This window comes from Rosa rugosa, chromosome 3, assembly GCF_958449725.1.
Source record: "Rosa rugosa chromosome 3, drRosRugo1.1, whole genome shotgun sequence".
Taxonomy (NCBI): Eukaryota; Viridiplantae; Streptophyta; class Magnoliopsida; order Rosales; family Rosaceae; genus Rosa; species Rosa rugosa.
The window spans coordinates 34,094,392-34,115,852 of record NC_084822.1 but is presented as its reverse complement, the minus strand read 5'-3'; the positions used below and the strand labels follow the sequence as shown (position 1 = coordinate 34,115,852).

Here is a 21,461-nt window from a genome sequence, read left to right as displayed (position 1 = left end):
GCGATGGTAAGGCACAGAAAAGATGTGCAAGTCTGCTCAAATCATGTAGAAATTAGCTTCAAAACTGATCCAAAAGTTGACCAATTAGAACAGGGAGATTAAGCCTTATAAGAAACAATCATCTAGCTGAAATCTAGCCAATCATTGTGATCTGAATAATTCCCACAGCGTTCTTATTAAATTCAGTGTCTTAGGAGATAGATTTACTTTTACTCATTACTGACAGTCCTTAACAACTGAGGGAGAACAACGTCAAAACATTATGTTTGAAACAACCTGAACGAACTACACCTTGAATACTGCATAACGAAAATCAAATCTTCTTTGGGTTAAGTTTTCCCTTTGCAATCTTAAGTCAACGACTAGAGTAGCCGATAATTTCGACAATCCCAATTACACAAGCAACTAAAAACATATACTTAAATCCCCAAATTTATCAATGTTCCAAGTTGGATACCCTTGTCTTACCTAACTATGTAGTAGTACATACTCACAAGTACACAACTCCGGCGTCAAGAAATTTAGGTCAAATACTAGTCCAGATAACTCATGGTATCAATATCACAAACTATATATTCAATTGGAATAGTATCATTCATAACCTTTTCATATAACTCGTACAGTGAAGATCCACTTTGTTCACCAACAACATGATGATAATACATCTGCCCACACTTAATACAATTTCAATTCGTACACGGGTTTGTGGAAAGTCCAACAGTTAATAAAACACCACAGGATGTTCACTGATAACCCACATGTCTGAAACAACCAATTTTCTTAGCAACCACAAAACCGCACTTGCTTTTTGTCTGTTTGTGCTTAAATTTCTGATCGAATGTCGTGCACGTAGAGGTCCCATAGTTGTCAAGCATATCAAAGAGTAGCTTCGAACCAACCTATAAGTTCTTAATCATGTAGGTTATGGGGCCACTACACTTCCTTTGCGCTACTTTGATACCTAACTAAAACATTGATCAAAGCCTTGAGATGACATCTAAGTCAACTAGAGAAACTTCTTTGATATATACCCTGCTGGCCATAAGGCGACACATTTCGCACACCTGTTCATGTTCAAAATTTCTGTACCAGACTGCTAGCAAAGTAGTCCATTCTTTCTTCTCCGCGTTTCCAAACCATAATATTCCAATAATCAACGTCAAACTTGCAAGTATTTGAGTATAGCCAACTCTCCTTGCATGGCTCAAAGCCGATATCCCCAAGCGACACTGTCATCGCTAAACTGAGGATAAAGTAGCTGAAGATCCGCCCTCTAACAACACTTATTCAATAATATTCCAGCTACAACAACAATTCCAAAAACTAATCTGCGCTAACTAAGATTGCACCAAAATTTCCTAAACCTCATCTCGCTAAGCATTAATCCAACAACACAACTCAACCATAGTAGCTCAACAGTTAATACTTCAAGTGTCGGTTGAAACCTTTGATAAAACCCAAGTCCAAACAAACAATTTCCAAACTCAACTCCAACATCTTGCCAAGTCATCGTACCTATAAACCCGTGATGGTGACCGAATATCAATCGTACCAAGAACTTTCTATACTTCTCCAATCAAGGGCCACCATACGGTAGAAAGATCGATCAAAGTGAAAACTAAATTTCAAACTGTTTAACCCATTACCACCAATAACAGTACCAAGGTAGTAAAACTCACTTAATTCCTCCAAAGCAATTTGTTAATATACATATTCAACTCAAGCAACAACCAATTTTCCTAAATGATAAAACACCGTTCACAGAGTCTTTCCTCGAACAACAACCTTGATGCAAAACAGACACCCGTCCAACATCTCGTATCACACGAAACGGTACCTGGATCTGAAATTAATCGAACCACATGGGGATCCAATTCCTCCATTTAATCACCGTTGAAATACATCACTGCAAAGACAAACCGCATTACGTTTGACCCACATATAACAAGAATTCTGGTCAAACCTCAATTAGAAATATTTCCGGAGCCAACTGAGAAACTTATTTCCTCAAAGTTATTCCACTAACCACTCTTACAATATCACAATCCAACTGTCTAGCAAAAACTTCACCAAGAATCTATCACAATTAATCTTCAAGGCTCCACAATTTATAACTCGAATCATACTCCGTATCACAAGTAATTCCACTTGCACCATTATGAATACCCAACATTATCATTACCGCTATTCTCCAATTTTAGGTACAACCATTTCAGCCAAAAACGGATAACCAATTAAGTACACGCATCGGTACAATCTCATATACAAAAGTTGTTTCTAATCTCTCAATTAAATACTGTCAAAGATCGTAACTCGATTGTAAAGCTCTAAGCGTCCAACTAAATACTCAAGTTTCAAACATAAAACTATTTCAAAAACTTAGATTCTGTCCATCTCCTTACTCAATACAATCCAAAACTTCAAAATGATCAATTAAAAGTCAATGCATCTAGAATCAATTTATTCCAGTCCAAACAAAACTAGATCCAAATATCATGGTCAGGTCAAAGGCCCAAGATAACCAGTCATGATTTCCAAGTAATCTCCAACAACTGTCAATGATATTCCAAATGTCACTTACATGACATATCACATCATGTAACGCAACTCCTGGAACTTGGTTCAACGTCAGAACCACTAATATTACTAATTCCATTTCCATCAACAATTCTTATTCCAAAGCAATTATAGCAGTCAGAGACAGCCCAAAGCTATGCCCACTCAACTCTAACAATCAAACACAAAATCAAACTCCAGTCTTGCACCTTAAACCTTGCCCCAACAAACTTGTTGACATCGAGGGAGAGATAACCACCACATTCCCTCGGATCACATTTCGTAGCATAACTCAAACCTGTAAAGTAATCTAACGTTACCATCACCAGGAAAAGGTGCAAGACACGTAAACAATCAGATACGCAGAGAAATCCCTATGAGGTCGGTGTATAAGAGGCATAGCACCTGAAGGAAAATCACTAACCTTGTACCTTACACACTTGATGAATACTTCAGCACCGAAGAGTAAACGATGGGGAACCGCTGCAGTCGGGCCATCACTCGGGAGGTACTGAGCAACATCAAGCATATAAGGTAACTAGATCGAAACAAGTGTACAGAATCTTACAACCCATGGCTCTGATACCAACAGACAGGACCCGCCCCGGATTTCACCTTGAAATCCAAAGTGGCCCTGCGGGGCCCACCTTAGAAGAAATTCTATCAAAAATTTGCCAGAACTTCCTCTAAAAATGGACTACCCAAAACCTGTAGAAAAACATTTACACTTCTAAAATAATCCGCCCTTAATCTTCTGGAACCACCCTGCTCCCTAAATCACAACATCTCCCAATTCACAAAACAATTCTGAACTTAAGAATATTAATCACATAGGTTATCAGAGCAATCTAATGTACAGGCGTACAAGAAGATAGAATACAAGATAAAAAAACCGGTACTTCTATAATGCGGAAGCTATGACAGCTATGCCTCAACCCCAAGTACGCTCGACCTCAAGCTAAACTGGCCTGCAAACTGGGCATTTGAAACCGAAAGGCCCAGGGGAAAAACATTTGAAAACCGTTAGAGTGAGTGGACGAAAAATAAGTAATTTCGAATGAACAAGTGAAACTTAATGCTTTCCCAAGTTATTCTCTAAAACCTCACATGCAGTAAAAATCTTAAAAACACTCTTAAACATCATCTTTATTGAAATCTCAATTATGTAATCTTAATCATCTCGAAATCTCTTTAAAATCTCAAATCCCTCAAATCCATAATGATATTTCAAACCTCTCGTTAAATTACTCATATCTCAAATCATATTTCAACATGGACGATGACTAAGGGGGACTGCCGATTAGTCATCTCATGCCACCTGGAGGGGACTGCGGACCAGTGACGCATCGGAGGGGACTGCCGACCGGACGAGGAGGTAATGGTTAGAGGGGACTGCCGACTAACCATAGGTAGTTAAAGGGGACTGCCGACTAACTACCTCATGCTGTCTGGAGGGGACTGCCGACCAGATGACGCATTGGAGGGGACTGCCGACCGGAATATTCTGGAGGGGACTGCCGACCAGAATATTGTCTGGAGGGGACTGCCGACCAGACTTACCTGGAGGGGACTGCCGACCAGGTAATGCATGCATGCTCTGACTTATTTACCTCCTCAATTGTAATGCCCCGTACCTTAAAATTTTTACTAGTTACATTTACCGGTTTTGACCGAGGAGTTGACTTTCTATTTTGTCTGTTAAGTTGGGAATTTCCTTGAGAATGCCATAGTATACGAAAAATCGAGTTCGTGGACACGTAGTTTGTTTAAATCCGAATTTTGACGGGAAAGTTATGACTTAAAAATAAGAGTTACTATATTTAGTTTGGGTTTTATTTAAGTGATTTCCATTTTGGGAAGAGAGAGAAAAGTGACAGATCAAGGAAAAATCGGGACAAGCCCGAGCTCTCCCTCCCCCTTTCTTTTTCTTTCGCCGCCGGCCTTCTCCCACAAAATTCATCGCCGTCCGGCCACCACAGGACGAATCGTTTGGCATGGCGTGATCCTCTCCTCCTTCTCTCCTAGTCATGTAAGTTTTTCCTCTTTGGTACCATGGATTCTTGAGTTTTGAAGAGGAATTTTCGGAAATGGAAAAATTGGGTTTTTGCCTTGATCTTCGGTTTTCCGGCAGTTCCGGCCGGATTTCTTTGGGTTTTTGGTGGCTGGGACGATGCTAACCTTCATCCCTAACCTCTTGCAGCTTGTTTTGATTGGTGGAGGAAGATTTGAAGCTGTGAACAGTACGTGAACAGTACGTGAACAGTAACTGTCGAATTCTTGGGTTCTTGTTTGATTTTTCTGGATACTCCTACTTGGATTTGGTTGATTTTCTTCGGGGTTTAAGGTTCCTAGGGTGTTGTTGATGATTTCCATGAACTCTTGCAGCTCATTTTGACCCAAGGAAGAAGAATTGAAGGTGAGGGTGACGATGAACAGTAACTGGCCGGATTTCATGTCTTTGGGTTGAAATTCCGGCCACTTCCACTTGCTTTTGGTTGTTGTTGCAGGTATATGAAGTGTTGGGTGTGTTGTGGAGAATGTGTGGGTAAATTTTGGTGGCTTATTATGAGTTTTAAGAGTTTTTGGTTGTTAAGTTCATGGAAAATTGATGTTGGTTGTTAAATTCCCTTGATTAGTGTTATGGATATTTGGTGTTGAGAAATTAAGAGAATTGATTTTTTTTGTTGGAAAAATTGTATGTTGAGAAGTTAAGAGAAGTGATGTTGTGTTGAGAAATTGTGTTGAGAATTGATTTTGAATTGAAAAAGGGAAATAAGAGATAGAATTTGGAATTTGGGAAAGAGAATTATCTTATTTTTGGTGGTTAAGGAATTTAAATTTATGGACTAAGTTAGTGAAAAATCATTTTGAAGATTAAATTAAGGTGTTGTTTTATAATAGAATTTCGGTATGCAAGAAGTTAAATCCCAAATTGAAGTGAGGGATTTTTGGAAGAATTCTTTTTGAGTAACAATCGTAAAATTTCAAAGGAAGGAGTATAATTCCTTGAAGATTTGAGGTTAATTATATCCTGCCAACTATTTCAGGACGTACTGAACCCTCGAGTGAAAAGGAGCCGAGCAGGCAGCTGGATTAGCTACGAGATTCACCAGTGAGTGGACATTTATTTTAAATTAAATGTGCATGCAGTATATTATTAATTTCCGATTGAGGTTTAATTTATTATTTGAATTATTGAGTATTATGATTTTATGAGCTTGATTTCTTGAGATTTATTATGCTCTATGAGTTATGGGATTTTTAGTGGATTTCCTTCCCGAGGGCTTTCAATAGATTTTCAAGCTAATTATTTGTGAGTTATTGAGTTGGGACATGATTTTCGGGAAGTGACTGATTCAGAAAATATTTGAGAATTATTGATTTCGAATGTCAGTTTTTATGGTGATATACGAGTACGAAGGATTTAGCAAATATTTGAGCATTATTGAATTATCGAGATTTATTGAGCTTTGAGCTCCGCACTTATCAGCCTTGAAGTTAGATTGAGTTTTCTTTCCGAAAGCATTTATTGATTTACAAAGTATTTGATTTTATGCTTTCGAGGATTTATTGAGATATTGAGGTTTGATTTAACGAGATAATCCTGAGTTATGCTTTCGGTGAATTTTTTTTAATGTTTTATTGAAGTAACAGCGAGTTTCTTTCCGAAAGCAAGTAACTGAAAGAGGTTGTTTCCAGTTTATTGAGGAGGCTATTCAGTTTATTGGGGAGGCTATTTACGGCGCATGCGCATATTACCTAGCTGGCAGTCCCTTCTAGGTAATAATCTGGTTGGCAGTCCCTTCCAGACTATATTCCGGTTGGCAGTCCCTTCCGATGCGTCATCTGGGTGGCAGTCCCTCCCAGATGGCATGAGATGGTTAGTTGGCAGTCCCTTCTATCCATCGCCTCCTATTCCGGTTGGCAGTCCCTTCCGATGCGTCATCTGGGTGGCAGTCCCTTCCAGATGACATGAGGTAGTTAGTCGGCAGTCCCGTCTACTACCTGTGGTTAGTTGGCAGTCCCTTCTACCACCGCCTCCTATTCCGGTTGGCAGTCCCTTCCGATGCGTCATCTGGGTGGTAGTCCCTCCCAGATGGCATGAGATGACTAGACAGCAGTCCTTTCTAGTCAGCAAGCAAGCCTCTTGAAAAGGATGTTTTTTTTTTATAAGGATTGAGGATGAGATCCTTTCAAGATGTTTTATTTCTACGCGATTAAGATTGCAGTAAAGATGATGATTAAAAGTCTTTTTTTTCAAGATTGTTACTGCATGCGAGATTTTAGAGAATAACTTGGGAAAACATTCGTTTTACTTATTAATTCGAAATTACTTATTTTTCGTCCACTCACTCTAACGGTTTTTAAATGTTTTCCCTTGGGCCCTTCGTTTTCTAATGCCCAGATTTCAGATTGGCCGAGATCGCGTCCAGGAACTAGAGGCTTGGAAATCAGTGCTTCCGTTTTGTTCGTAGGTTATTACTTAACCTACCTTGTATGATATCGGCTTAGTTATGTAGAATTGCTCTGATAACCCTTTCAAATTTTGGAGAATGTTGATGCTTGAGAATATGTTATCTTATGGAGGTTAACGTGGAATTCGTACTTCTGGAATGTAATATATACGCTTGGAATTTAAATGTTAGAATGTATCTTTGAGTGTGAGTTAGTTTAAAGCATGTCCAGGTTTTGTAAACTCTTGGGTAGTCCATTTTAGGGGAGGTTCTGCCGATTTTTTTTTGGTAGGATTTCACCTAACGTGGGCCCCGCAGGCTCGAGACCGGGTTTCGGGGTGAAACTTGGGTCGGGTTCTGTCATCAATAAACTGGAATAAACCTCTTTCAAATAATTGCTTTCGGAAAGAAACTCGATATTAATTCACTAAATCCTCAATAATTCATCGAAAGCATAACTCAGGAATATCTCGATAACTCAAACCTCAATATCTCAATAAATCCTCGAAAGCATAAATCCCATACTCGATAAATCAATAAATGCTTTCGGAAAGAATTCTCAATATAACTTCAAAGCTGATAAGTGCAGAACTCAAAACTCAAGAAATCTCGATAATTCCATCGTGCTCTAATATTTGATAAATCATTCGTATTCGCATATCATCATATAAATCGATATTCGAAATCAATATAATTCTCATAATATTTTCTTAATCAATCACTTCCCGAAATCATTTCCCAACTCAATAACTCATAACTAACTATCTTGAAAATCTACTAAAAGCCCTCGGGAAGGAATTTCAATACTGGCCCTCGTAATTCATAAATAAATCTCAATAAACCAAAGTTTATAAGATCATAAAACTCAATAATTCAAATAATAAATTAAACCTCAATTAGAAAATAATAATATACTGCATGCACAATTAATTTAAAATAAATGTCCACTCACGGTTTGCGGCTACAACGGCCGTCCAACTTTCCCGTCCTCAACTCGCATATCCGTCGTCCTGAACAATCAATATAATTCGTGAATAACAATCCGGAGTTTAAATACGATTCCAATGTCCTATTCTCATAAATCAACATTTTCATTTCTTCTCCAATTTAACCCAAACTTCACCATTAACACCAATTCATTAATTTAAAGGTTCTAGGGCAGAACTAAGAGAAATCCGGCTGTCGGATTCTCGTAAATCGTTAACCGAAATTCTAAAATTCGAAAAAATTCACAATCGATACAAAACTTCTCCAATGTCCACCAAAATCACATAAACAAGCTCTACAATATTTATAGGATTTAATTGGCTAAAAACAAGAATTAAAAACCTGCTCTACGCGCCATCTACAGTGGCAGCACGTGGGCACCACACGCCGCCGGCCACCACCTCCGATGGCCACCAAATTTCATCCATAGCATCATCTCAACATTCTAAGCATCTTTCACAACTACAACAATTCCAGAAAACGACTAGAAGTACCTCAACAATTAAGGAGAAGTTTGAACCCGAATTGTGAATAGTAACCCAGAATTTCAAATCTTCGATTCACCTTCCTCCAGCTGAATTGGAACATGAAACTTGGTGGATTAGGACCGTGGAGGAAGGGGCTAAAAATCCCAGACGGTGGAGTCGTCTAACATGGTCGGAAAATCGCGAATTGGCCGGAATACCAAAAACGAGCTCGCCGAAAATCAAGCTTGTTGCGCCGTATTCTACCATTATCATCATGCATCGTTGCCACAGGGAGGAAGAGGAAGATGAGACGTCCATGGGAGCCCGGTTGCACGGCCGAGGGTGGCCGGAAACGCCGGTGGTGAGGCCGGGAAGCCCACTGCCGGCTATCTCCCTCTCTCTCTTGAGTTCCCTCTCTCTCTCTCCTCAGCTTCCAGAAATGGAAGCCCCCGAAAATAATGGGTTTCCCCTTCGGGAAACCCCCATATACCAAAAAAAAAAATCCCCCAATTTACAAAATTGCCATTGCATTCCAACTTATATAACTTTTTCGTTACAGCTCCGATTTTAACGTGCTGCGTGTCCACGAACTAGGTTTAACGTCCTCTACGACTTTCATGAAGAATATTTTCTCAAATTTTAACCCGAACAAAAAGTCAACTTTTAGGGCCCCCTAAAATGTCGAAACGGAGCCAAAAAGTAAATGTAAATGTCGTTTACCGATCGAAAGACTCGTAAACTGATAAATTTAGGTTCGGGACGTTACAATCTCCCCTCCTTATAAAAATTTCGTCCTCGAAATTTCATACTGTTGAAGTAGAGATGGGTGCACACACCAATCCGTAGTAAACATTCACGAAGATGAATAACACATCAATCATACAGCAGTGGCGATGGTAAGGCACAGAAAAGATGTGCAAGTCTGCTCAAATCATGTAGAAATTAGCTTCAAAACTGATCCAAAAGTTGACCAATTAGAACAGGGAGATTAACCCTTATAAGAAACAATCATCTAGCTGAAATCTAGCCAATCATTGTGATTTGAATAATTCCCACAGCGTTCTTATTAAATTCAGTGTCTTAGGAGATAGATTTACTTTTACTCATTACTGACAGTCCTTAACAACTGAGGGAGAACAACATCAAAACATTATGTTTGAAGCAACCTGAACGAACTACACCTTGAATACTGCATAACGAAAATCAAATCTTCTTTGGGTTAAGTTTTCCCTTTGCAATCTTAAGTCAACGACTAGAGTAGCCGATAATTTCGACAATCCCAATTACACAAGCAACTAAAAACATATACTTAAATCCCCAAATTTATCAATGTTCCAAGTTGGATACCCTTGTCTTACCTAACTATGTAGTAGTACATACTCACAAGTACACAACTCCGGCGTCAAGAAATTTAGGTCAAATACTAGTCCAGATAACTCATGGTATCAATATCACAAACTATATATTCAATTGGAATAGTATCATTCATAACCTTTTCATATAACTCGTACAGTGAAGATCCACTTTGTTCACCAACAACATGATGATAATACATCTGCCCACACTTAATACAATTTCAATTCGTACACGGGTTTGTGGAAAGTCCAACAGTTAATAAAACACCACAGGATGTTCACTGATAACCCACATGTCTGAAACAACCAATTTTCTTAGCAACCACAAAACCCAGTTATCGGGACGCCACCAATGGTCGGTATCGGGGTCTCGTGTTGACGGCCCTGTCTAACGTCTCATTGTTCGCGACTCGCTGATTGAGTGCCTCTCGGAGGATGCAATTCTAGTTTGTCATGTTCTCAATCTCTTGGCGGGCTGCCGCGGCCGCCGCACGCTCGGTTTCAGCTTGTGTACGTCTCCATGAGGTCACACATTGCTATCTCGAGTGCGGTGGTTGCATCCGTCGTCATGACTGAGCGCGCCTCGATATTCAGGCTCATGAATTCGAGTGTGAGCTGGACCTCGCGGGTTGCGACTTCTTGGGGCTGATCGTCATTATTGGTATCGGAAGTGCTGGTAGCCATTAGTAATGTGTTGTCACTACAGGAAAATTGGTCATTTACGGCGCGCAAAAAACGCAGTAAATGACATTTTACGGCACGCGAAAAGACGCTCTTATAGACAGCGTCTTAAAATTGAATTCAAATTTTCACTTTTACGGCGTGCAATTTGCATGCCGTAAATGTACTCAAAAGCACGCCGTAAATGTCTTTTGCACGCCGTAAATGTGCTCATAAGCACGCTGTAAATTTTCAATGCACGCCGTAAATGTGCTTAGAAGCACGCCTTAAATTTTCATTTACGACGCGCATTGCACGCCGTAAATGTCTTTTGCAAAATTTAAAAAAAAAAATCAATTTATTTTCAGTTGTTCCAGGATCACCCCAACATTGTAGCTATTAGCCATATCATGTTCGGGCACTTATTGAAACAAAATAGAAGTACAACATACCCAATGTAAAAGAAACTCTTCATCAAAATTATCTCAATCAACCACAATAATCATATTACAAAAAGTGTAATAATGATATACTAAACCTCATTACATCATTTTATCCTTTGACTAATAAAGGACTAAGGACCTTTATCTAATCCTTCACCTCCCATAAGAGCTGCTAGTAAACCTAACAATGCTTTCCACCATATCAGAAAAGAAGAAGAAAAATGCATTAAAGTAGTCTAAAAAGAAAAGAAGCTTCCTGAACTAGAAACATGAATCACCTTGTATGTACCACATTCAGTAGTACTCTTATAAGCTACTGTTACAAAGACCCGCTGCAATTCTTTCATATAGGTAGTACCCCATGGGGCAAGGTATTTCTAGGCATATGTGATAGCTCGCAAGTTATTTTTAGCTCATACCAACTCTATAAACTCTTGAAGTCTTAGCTGAAACTCCAATTTTCTCTGCCATCAATAAAAGATGCAGTATTAGACAAATAGCCAAATTTTAGCACAATACAATTAGGATAAGTTTTTAAGTAGTAACTAGTCCCTATGTGTCTCCTTTGATAAAAGCAGTTCAAAGCAATAACTCAAATAAATGGAGTCCATGTATAGAGTAAGAGAATAGATATGCCATTTTAACTCAAAAGAATGATTAACCATTCATGAAAGAAGTCATTTTTCCATTTACTTTGATCACCTATTATGTAGTCTAAGTAAGTAGGACACGTGCAAGAGATATGCATCATATGCGTAACTAAAACATGTACCCCATATTGTGAGAATAGCAGTAAGTCAAATTTAAGATGAGCCAAGCAGCAGGAGAGATGCCATGAAAGAATTGCCAGATTTAGCTTACATACAACCCTCCTTGGCCAACCTAAATTTCAGTGAATAGGCCTAGCATGAGTTACAAATATGAACCCTATGGCAGCTCCGAAACTAATAGACTGACCAAAAACTAAACCAGCCTATTTCTAGCTCTGAAAACCCAAGAAAAACAAAAGCAATAGAGATTCCACTATTGAAACATAAGGAACACACAATTAAGCTTCATCACCAATACAGAACACATAGATTTAACAAAGTGAAAACTAAGCTCCATCACCAATACAGAACACATAGATTTAACTTCTCAATTACTTTTCTTAGCATTCAAGCAAATTACGAACCAAAAAGTCTTTACAACTGGGCAATTGCAGCGTTAACTAATTTGTTCAAATGAATTTTTACCACATGTTTTTACAAAATTAAATTAAACTCATGTAAGTCAATAATTAGGACATTAGGAGAGAAAATGTCATTAAAACAAAGAAGGAACCAAACTTACCAAGCTATTCAAAATTGTCTAACCAAGGAGGAAAACAAGAATGAGTGCATACTGGCCATCATCTGCAGTTGAAAAGTGAGCAAACTCATCAAACACACTATTAGGAATCAAAATTAACAACAACTCCACCCTAGGTATGTGCATTACTTTTATTCATTATTTTAGTTAGGAGACAGCGTGCATTACTTTTATTCATTATTTTAGTTAGGAGACAGCGGAAAGCTGTCTCCTAACTAAAATAATATATCATTGTAGCAAAAGGAATCATATCATGAGTTCAAGACTCATATCAGATCTATAATTTGAGAGCTGAGGCATTGTTAAACGTTAGCTAGACACCCAATGGTAATAACATGACCAAAACAGTAAAATGAATTAATATGAATAGAAGGCTGCGCGTATGCCTTTTACAACGTATACCTTTATGTAAAGAATTACAATCATAGATCAACAGAATAGTGCTAACCTGGAGTAAGAGAACTACTTCAGAGAAGATGTCACCCATTGGAAGAAGTTATTTGACTACATCTGTACATATGTTAAAGGGTGTAATAGCGACTACCTGCAATCAATCCAGAAACTCAATTAGTCCATTTGAGGCTTTACAAAAGTAGGACGAAGACTTGAAAACTGTAAAGAAGGGACCAACTATTCCCATTTGAGCAAATTCACGTAAGCAACCAAGTATGATTCTTACTTTTGTATGTCTTAAGCTTGCAGCAGATGACTCTATACTTCTCAGTAATGATGAGATATGTGAATAAATGTGACATTTGACAAAGTCGTCTAACAAAACCTACAAATTGACAAAATCCTGTCAACAGAAATAACTCAATCATAGAAAAACTCAATTCCTTTCTCCACAGAATTCAACAAAAACCAAACTCATATATAGTTACATAACATCAAACAACATTTAAACTTTAGAATTTAGAAACTCAGAGCATTATTTCGATCTATCTATCTAACAGAAGTCATGCTCCCTAAAATAAAACCTTTACTTACAGCGTTCATTATCGAGAGGTCTCAGAACATCCCCTATAATCTGACCGACACTTTGAGGCGACTTCAAATCATCTTTAGTTTTCCCAAACTCCTTCTTTACTCCTCGCAAGTTATCTCGCACTGCAAACCCGAAACAAGCAATTCAGACCCAAACAAATTCCTCATACCATCTAAATTTCTCAATTATCGATAACACAATACACAGAAACTAAATCAACAAATATTAACAGCTAGAACACAATCGGCTCAATTGAAAATCGAAATCCAAACCCTAGAAAAGCGAAAAGTTAAATAATTCGAAACATTTCTAGTTCGATATAAGAAGAGGACGAGGGTTTGGAGTGCGACTCTGACCTGCACAGACTCGGGAATGGAGCTCCTTGTGCTGGAGTAACCTCTTGCGGTAATCGGTGATGGCAGTGCAACAACGTACGGCGTCGTCCGTCTCGGTCATTGTCATCGATCGCAGCGGAGCATCCACCGTCTCGGTCAACATCATCACGGCTGTGCTGGGAGGAGAAATGAGAGAGAGAGAGAGAGAGAGAAGGGAAATCGGAGGAGTTTAAGTTTTGATACGAGAGAGATTTAATTTTAACAAATATACTGGGGATTTTAGTACACAAACACGACGTCTTTCCTTGCACGCCTTAAATTTTGTTGTAAAAATGCAAGTTTTACGGCGTGCATTTAATGGACGTCGTAAATGATACTCTTTCACTGCACGCATTAAATGCACGCCGTAAATCACGCGTCGTGAATGATCAGTATTCCTGTAGTGTGTTCTGCCAGCAAGGAGCAAGTGGACTTCTTCTAGCGCCAAATGTTTCAGCTATCTCGGGAAGGGTCTGATCCAGCTAAATCACGGGATGTCTTGGTCTGCTACTATCGCTATCGGTCTCGCTTATCTGTAAGACAAACAAAGGTTAGAGGGAAGACCGGGTGTGCCGGCCTTCAACGGTCCAATGCCTAAGTCAGTATTGTTATAAGATAATGATAATGGAAAGCGATAGTAAACAGTTACCTCTTTGGGTTGTTGGAGATGACCTTAATGTAGCAGACTTGTGGGACATTGGTTTTATTTCCTTCAGTGTGGGAAGTTTGGGGTTCCCGATATCGCCCCGTGGGGTATCGGGATCCTCAGCTGGGAGCTCTTTCCTTACTTTATAGTGGCTAGACGAGTCTTTTGCTTTCGGTACTTGTGCCTGGGAGGTATATGCCTACCAACAAAAAGAATATATATAATCCTATGAATATGTATTTTTCACATTATATTTTCAAAATTTACAGGAACCCAACAAATGTTGAATTCATATACATGTGTTATGCAAATCTATTGATCGAGTGTATGTGCAAATCTATTGACTGAATTACATGAATTTTTTTCTATTCTTGATTGAAGAAAAAAAATTGTTGTTTAAATCTAAGCATGAGTGTAATGAAAAGAAGAAATGAAAAGAAATAAATCCAAAATAATTTTTGTTTAGTAGAAAGCCAAAATAACTTAGATTTATTAGATTTTGGAATGATAAGATGGTCTTTTTCTCAAGAATTACATGTCATGATTTGACAAATTGGTGATGTGTATAGGTGACATGGCATGACACCTAAGATTGAGGCCACAAATCTTAGGCCTCATTGAGGCCACAAATCATTTTCTATAAAAAGTTTCGTCTACAATATATCAATGTACCAATACATAGAGTAGACTACTTTGTGTCAGAGGTAGACTGACTTCATCCATTGATAGACTAGTTTGAGAATATTCTATTTATGTATTTAGTCTACCTCTGTATTGAATTAAGTCTACTAGGTGGATCGATATGTTGATGTATTGTAGAACTTTATTTGGAATTTCTTGTTGAAGATGCCTTTGTAAGTTCCTGATCTTGTAATATCTTTCATGAAGTTGTAGCTTTCTTGTTCGGCCTCTGGCCATCCTATGTACCCTCCCACCCACCCTTTAAAAAAAAAAAAAAAAATCTTGAACAGGATCAATGCCATGGAGTAGTTATTAGAGAAAACGGAATGCTTCTATTTTTGTAGCTAGCAAGCTATAGGACTCAAAGGAAGTGCATAACGTTATTGTGCACTAAATCGCTTCCTAGTTGATGGAATTGAACATAAGGCTGTTGTGGACAGTAAGTGAACATATTGCATTTCTCTATCCCACCCCAACCCTCCCACATCTTACCTTACCTATTATAATGCCAGTGAGATTCCCATTACCTCCACACTAGTAGTTAGCTAACCAATAGAGCATGGCTCACTGGCCAAATTTTTACAGCTGCATAACTAGTCAACAGGAAGAAGCTATGCGAAGGCTGTAGTTGTGGAGAACACTACATATGCTCAAATTGCTACGCAAAGCCACAATAGTACTACAAAAGCGAGAAATTCACGAATAGAAAGCTAAAGTTTGCACTCATGGGCTGAGCTAACATTCAATTTTAGCTGTGCTTGAGTTCTAAATTGTTTGAAGGCCATCGGAAAAATTAAAAAAGTATTTATGAAATGTTTCTCTATCACATTTTCACCAAATTTATTTGATCTTTTCTCTTTTGAGGAATATATTATTATAAGTGAAGAATATAAGCTGTTGAGAAATTATATATACACCTCTCATGCTTATTAATACACCACCCTTTTCAGCAATTTAAAAAAAAAATTTAATTAATTCCCACAGTAACCTTTTAGATAAAAAAATGGTCGTCTGAATTGACAAAGATGCTAGAAAGGGAAACGCTGTAAGAGAGAGAGGAGGAACAACTGTTCGGGTTTTTCCGACTAGAAGAACAGCGAAATATATCGACAACAAATGAAGGATGACAGGATCTGGTCACAGATAGAGGATGTCCAGTATCATTTGGTCTAGTGGCATAGTCTCCTCTTCATAAGTGGGAGGTTGTGAGTTCGACTCACGAAACACTAGTTGTAGCATTTGAGTTGTTTATCTGATAAAAAAAATAAAATAAAATAAAAACAGATAGAGGATGATCAAGGTAGTGGTGGTTTTTCAAAGAGATTGAGCAAAGATACTGAACAAAGGTAACCTAGGTTTTTCCTTAACCTTCGCAATTATTTTGGCACGTCATAGTTGACTTATATATCCTGAAACTGTCATTGTACTCACCATCTTCAGAATGAGTTGATGTTATTCAAAACATTAGAAGATTTTTTTTTTCTTCAAAAATTTCAATGTATATTTCTTAAACAATGATGGTCAGTTTGGTCTATTTCTTTTGTCTTTTTGTATAATGATGATTGTTGAAAGTTTGCATTGTGAATAATTGATTTATTATACATATGTTTGAGATACTAAGTGGTGGTGATGAAGTTATGAGAAATTGAGGAGTAGTGGTCGCTTGTAGAGATGTATGCTAAATGCGGGGAAAAATGGGAAATTCATGGGAAAAATGAAAACTAAGAATTAGGGATGTGTTAAGCATAAAAGGGTATGTATTTAAAACTACTCCATACTAATTGGGTAATTGGGTATTTATTTAAAACTACTCTATAGCTCAATCTACGGTGCTATCTTTCTCTATTTCTTCTCATCTCATCTGGATCACAGTACAAATTAAGAAACAATTATTAGTGGCACAAACTATGCGATATCTCCGGTCTTTTTGCTTCGTTCTTTCCCTTCTTGACAATATTTTACCGTATTCTTAGTATTTTCAGCAATACCCGTTTATTTATTGAAGAAAAGCACAGTAGTACAATACGAATTTTACAGCTGCATAACTTACAATGGACATGTAGAAAATTATCCTCAGTCTGTATGGAAATACACTCCACACTCGATCTCACAAAACAAAGGACAAAGACACAACAGTACTGCAAAAGCAAGAAATTAACCTCACAAAAAACTAAACTGTGAACCCCACACTGGTAGGAGGAAGAAAACGAACTAACCAAGCCGACTATTCCCAACAATAAGCAGAAGTCTGCTGGCGTTAATTTATTGCCCAGGCTGATCGACATAGTAGTACTACTCCATAATGATAGAAATAGCTATGGTTTCTTCTAGCTGTAGATGATCAACTTGAAGATCGATAGATCAAAGATCTGGGTGGGGAGGAAGATAGTTTTTGAACAAAAAAATGCGATATTGTGTTTGCATAAGTTCATCTACCTGATGCCAGAAATAAATTTTGTCGCCAACTTCGGCTCCGCTGTATTCGATGAAGACTCTCCATTCTTTGGCCTGGAAAACTGGTTTCCGATATCCATTTCTTCGAACAGACAAAGAGAACTGATGAACGCGACGGGAGTCGTCCAAGACTCTGATTGGAATGTTCTGTCCTGGCTCTCCAACAGGCATGATGTCGGCCATTTCTGTAGGCAATGCAAGTCTATCATTCACATCAGATGGCGTCAGCGTTTTCACACAGGCATGGCCGTGGGGGTAGTCCATAGATATGATTACCGGAAAAGAAAATTTAGAAACACTAGAAGGGGTAAGGTATACTTAGACCAGTAGAGTGGGTGAGAATAGAATGTTTAGGGTTTAATTAGCTGGTAAGAGGGCAGAGTGCTGCGGATGTTATATATAGTAGCCTGAAAAGGTATGACATGACAATGATATGGAGGCTCGAAAAACCAAGATTGGCATAATGTAGGTTTTGTATTTGTCTCCATCCGGGACATAAAAAAGAAAGTAGAATTAGGAGGATTCAATTACCAAAGAAAAACCAAGATTGCCATAATGTAGGTTTTGCATTTGTCTCCATCCGGGACATAAAAAAGAAAGTAGCATTAGGAGGACATAAACTCTGATTTTGATTTTGTCTTCTTTGTTAGAGCTTTTGGCACGTGAATGGTTTTGTGTTTTCTAGCTGCATTGCACCTGAGACCTTGTTTCTCCTTCTTCCCTCAACTAACTTGACCTTCCCAGCAAAGAAATAAGATAAGATAAGATAAGAAGCTGAAAAATACAAATGAAACATATAAAAATAAACGAAATTAGAGAATTGCCAAAAACTTCTCATTCTGAGATGTATTTTATGTTGTTCGACATATGTAAAAATATATGGCATAAAATTTGAATTATGTTGTTGAAGGTCAACAAATCTCACCAGATTTGCATGGGTTTTTCTTACTCTGTACTGCACATATAGAAATGCAGTTATACCCACTGTAATTCCATTAACGGAACCTGTGAAGATTCCAAAGATTACCATCACTAATCACTCTCACATCATTGTCATTAAATGAGAACAAAGTTATTGTATATTGTGTTTCCTTCAACGCTTATATATGGGCACGTGGTGATCGAATGGTAACCTTAATTTGCTGTAATAATACAATAGAGCTAGGCCATAGGGGCCACTAGCTGAAGACTGTTGATTGTGATGGATGATGTGTTTTTTTAGCTGATGGATGATGTTTTGTAGATGGATCTTGTTTGGTAGGCTTTTGCGGCTTTTGCATTTTGGCATGAGATTCTCACTTGATTGCTTTGTCGACCATTATGGATCCGGCTCCAAAACCAAAATAGGGATGCAAATCATAAATATTAGGGAGAGTTGTAAGAGAGGATCAGATTCATTCACTCTTCTTTTTGTTGGATACAGTTCGTGCAAGTATGTTGTAACCACTTTTGTTCTTCTTTGGTTGAAGTGTGTGTATATATATATTTCTTTTGTTGAGGACTAATAGAGAAAATTAATATATATATATATATATATATATATATATATATATATATATATATATATTGATTAAAAAAAAAGTCATTGAATATGAACTTCACAAACTTCATGACTTGTTCAATTTAGATGAACCAAATTCAAATACATAATGAATACAATAGATATTCGGTTTAAATTCGGATGCTGCATTCGAATTGTGTGTTGGACTTTCTGTATTTGGAGACGTACGTATCCTCCTCCATCTTTATGAGGTTTATGTGTTTTGAGTTTTAAGTAACCAGAGGTCAAGAACGATCTAAACACATCCATTCGCACAAAACAACCTTTTGCATGTATAATTGCTTTACTGTTGAAGTGATGATGCCCATTGCTTTTAAACTAAATTACAAAAGTCGGCGTCTTTACTTTTGGAAAAGTTCTTATTTAATTAGTCCAATCATCCTTGCGTGTGTTGTCGTGCAATAATTCACTGATGATAGAGTTAAATGCAATATCCTGATTTATTTATTTTTTTGGAAAAATAATGAAATGTGAGAACATATATTCCAATTCAAAAATTCAACCATTAAAAGCTAGAGTTGGCCTATAAGATCTAATATCAATTTTGTTTGAATTGCTGTCGTTGGATCATTCTCAAAATAGGAAAAAAAAACAAAACTATTGCAGTTGGTGACATCCCAACGGTATTACTTTTGTTCTGGGATTGATGTGCTATTTGAGAGGGACAGACCAACGAAAACAGGTAGAGAATAACAAAGAGAAAAATAGAGATTGATAGAGAACTTGGAGAAGTAGCAGACTCTATGTAATGAGTCCTGCTGTGTTTCATTGTTCTCTCTGTTAGCATTTGTTAAAGAGAATGGTTCTGATGGATCTCCGCAATGGAGGTGCTGATCTAGGGTTTTTCTGGTTCTTTTTGTTTTTCAAAAACGAAGGAGTCTTATGAGTATCAACTACCCCACAACATATAGGAACTGATTGATAACTTTTGAGGATTATGCTGGGAACTGATTGATGGGATTTCATTTATTTTATTTTAGATTTCATTTCTCAAAGTTAGAAAAGTGTTATCTGGATGTCAGGAAAGTGGAGGCTTTTAGGGTTAGGGTTTAAAAGAAGAGTGATTTTTTTATAATTTATTTTAGATTCTTTGCCGTACTTCTCTCCCTCCCTTTCCGAGACTTAAAGTGATTGACCATATTCTTCCATGTCCTGGCGTTGACAAGCCTTTCCCAATCAAGGTCATTTTTCTTTGCTTTTTTACCAAAAAAAGGGTCCGACCTTTTCTTATAATTCACTTTTTAGTAAGAGGAAGCTTCAACCGGTGGATGGATGGATGGATGGATGACCGACCAAAATGATGTGACGAGGTTTTTTATATCCGGGTCCAGTTTTGACCTTAAGCTTAGTCTCTTGCAATTTGGCGAGGGTGAAAGAAAATTCTTCTACCCACCCAACACTGTTCACCGTCAGACTGAAGTCACTGAACAGTGTTGGGAAAAAAGATGGTTCAGTCAACCAGATAAAATTGGAGGAGATGGGTAATTTAACAAACTATGGGTAATCTGCGAGGGGTGAAATTGAAAGTTGGATTGAGACATAAAACTACTGAAAATCGATGGAGAAGTCGAGAGCAAGGGATTGGAGCCGTGGAGAAGGTCTGGTCTGACTGATCCGATTGGGAGATAACTGAATTAAAGGTTTGATCCAATTGTCGAGTTTATTTATTGGACAGATGTTAACATGACTGGTTTTACACTGCGTTGTTAGATCCCATCAGGTTTGAATTTAAGATTCTGAAATAATAAATAAAAACCCAGGTTCCGAAGCATTTGAGCATTTTTTCCCTTGGAGCAACACAACTTCCAAGAATAATTCAGAGTTAATAGTATTTAATGTGTACTAATTACCCAAATTTGTAATAAGAAAATATGGAAATGCTGCTTAAGTTTAGAAGATTTTAAAAAGTTGAGGTTGTCTTCCCTGTCCGGCGGCGAGCCCTTTCGCCGTCGTCGGACGGGCCTTTGTCTACCCCTTGTGGGTATGGTGAGGTAGGGGTTCCTTATTCGACATCCTGCTCGTGGCAGTTTGTGCGGTGAGGAAGAGAAAGGTCGCGGAGGTTGGGTTTTGGTTGGTTTCTCGCTGCCATGGTCGGCGGAGTGGTTTGGTGTCGTGGGTTCAGCGTGGTGGTGATATAGTCGTGGCGGTGCAGGGAGTTTCTAGTCGGGCTGTTCCGTTCTGGGTTGGGTCCTTTGGATCCGATCTAGGGGAGAATCTGATTGGTCGAGGCGGTGCTCACCCAGGCCGCGTCAGGGATGATGTGTTGATGGCAGAGGTCCGGCAACTCTGGCAGGGAGGCGTAGCTGGTGGTCCGGCAAGGAAGATGGATGGCTGTTGGGTTTCGGGGTGGGCAGATTGATCTCGATCGGTGCCTCCCAGATCTCTGGTGAACGCAGATGAGGGGCAGCGATGGGGTGAGACTGGCGGCGGCGATCAGTTGTTGGGCAGGGTTGGTTTGTTGGGCCCTTGTGGGTGGGCCACTGTTACT

At 38.4% G+C, this 21,461-nt stretch overlaps 1 long non-coding RNA gene across 3 annotated transcripts; it reads left to right on the top strand.

Moving 5' to 3' along the window:
* The first annotated feature begins 4,380 nt into the window (after positions 1–4,380).
* Positions 4,381–7,226, top strand: LOC133738961 (uncharacterized). Of its 3 annotated transcripts, none has more exons than XR_009860385.1 (5): positions 4,386–4,585; positions 4,757–4,818; positions 4,942–5,063; positions 5,604–5,668; positions 6,962–7,226. It is a non-coding gene; the product is annotated as an uncharacterized LOC133738961 (long non-coding RNA). The 3 variants fall into 3 exon arrangements; XR_009860384.1 differs by having other exon boundaries at positions 4,394–4,585; positions 4,757–4,807; XR_009860383.1 differs by having other exon boundaries at positions 4,381–4,585; positions 4,757–5,063.
* The last annotated feature ends 14,235 nt before the right edge of the window (positions 7,227–21,461 follow it).